Raw genomic sequence first — 1,877 nt, 5'->3', positions numbered from 1 at the left:
GGCCCGCAGGGGCCCTCCCCGGGCGGACCAAGATGGCCCATCGATCAGTGCTGGTTGTTTTATGTGTGTGTGTGTGTGTGTGTGTCCGCAGCCGGGGGCAAAGACGGCCTGTCGCGCAACACGGAGGTTATATGTCAGAGCCCGTACGCCCCCCGCACTCACCCTTAAAGGCCGGGACAGCCCTTGGGGTTCCTGCCGGGGGCGGGCAGCATACATATTCCGTCTCGTGGCAGCCACCGGAGATATGTCAGAGCCCGTACGCCCCCCGCACTCACCCTTAAAGGCCGGGACAGCCCTTGGGGTTCCTGCCGGGGGGCGGGCAGCATACATATGTCCGTTCCGTGGGAGCCACCGGAGATATGTCAGAGCCCGTACGCCCCCCGCACTCACCCTTAAAGGCCCGCAAGCCCTTGGGGTTCCTGCCGGGGGCGGGCAGCATACATATGTCCGTTCCGTGGGAGCCACCGGAGATATGTCAGAGCCCGTACGCCCCCCGCACTCACCCTTAAAGGCCCGCAAGCCCTTGGGGTTCCTGCCGGGGGCGGGCAGCATACATATGTCCGTTCCGTGTGAGCCACCGGAGATATGTCAGAGCCCGTACGCCCCCCGCACTCACCCTTAAAGGCCCGCAAGCCCTTGGGGTTCCTGCCGGGGGCGGGCAGCATACATATGTCCGTTCCGTGGGAGCCACCGGAGATATGTCAGAGCCCGTACGCCCCCCGCACTCACCCTTAAAGGCCCGCAAGCCCTTGGGGTTCCTGCCGGGGGCGGGCAGCATACATATGTCCGTTCCGTGGGAACCACCGGGGAGATGTCAGAGCCCGTGAAACCCCGAAAGACAGACCCTTAAAGGCCCGCAAGCCCTTGGGGTGAACGTCTGGGGCGGGCAGCATACATACACCCCGGTCGGGAACCACAGGGAGGTGAGGTCAGAGCCCGTGAAACCCCGAAAGACAGACCCTTAAAGGCCCGCAAGCCCTTGGGGTGAACGTCTGGGGCGGGCAGCATACACACTCTCCACGGCGGGCCGCGAAGACTTAGCGGGCGCAGCCGCCGGAGCGGGCCGCCGACGAGGCCTGAAACGCGGGGTGCGGCCGGGACCGTTCCCCCCCTTGCATTTCGCTGGATGATCAGACAGTCGCAAAGAACCGTCTGAAAATCCCGGGCCAAGTCCAGAAAGTGTCCGTAAAAGAGCTAGCGGGGCCCAGCCACTTTCCTCCAGCAAGTGCCCTTAGCTCAGTTTTGACCTCTCTCATTGCACTAAGTGTCTTCAAAAACCCAGTTCCTGTATTTCCCCCGGCACCGTAGAGAAATGCTGACAGCCTGGAACACTGTGGCGGCTGCACACGGCACTCCCATGCCCGCCGCGAGCAGCCTAGCCCCGCCTCAGACCCGCGAGAACCGCCCATCGGCACACGGCCCGCTGTGCGCCCGAGCCGTTTGGTGTAAAAACTGTCCAAAAGTGGTTTCGACCACTTAGGAACATCGTAGAGACTCGAAATAAAAAGGATTTTGTTGGAAAAGCGATTCTGAGGAAGGCTGTGTTAAAATTAATTTCGGGAAATGTCGTTTACCCCCCCCCAAATGGCTCCGAAGTACCCCCCCCCCACCCCCCCCTAAAAAACCGTGTTCCGGGGGTTTTTCGAGAAAACAAACACACGGGGTATATAGAGGGGACTGAGACGAATCGAATGACGTGCTTTGCAAAGAAATCGGGGGCTCACAGCCCCCCCAGGAGAGGTTCAAAAGTCGGAGGACTGGTCACCTAACTCCCATTGAAGTCAATGGGGGAAAAATGAAAACTGTCAAAAAGGCTTAAAATGGTTCAAAAACCCACTGGGGCAGTAGATAATCATCCTATTTGAATTTTAAAAGTC

Source organism: Amia ocellicauda, unplaced genomic scaffold, assembly GCF_036373705.1.
Source record: "Amia ocellicauda isolate fAmiCal2 unplaced genomic scaffold, fAmiCal2.hap1 HAP1_SCAFFOLD_185, whole genome shotgun sequence".
NCBI lineage: Eukaryota > Metazoa > Chordata > Actinopteri > Amiiformes > Amiidae > Amia > Amia ocellicauda.
The sequence above is the reverse complement of the archived record's forward strand: the minus strand, read 5'-3'. Positions refer to the sequence as shown.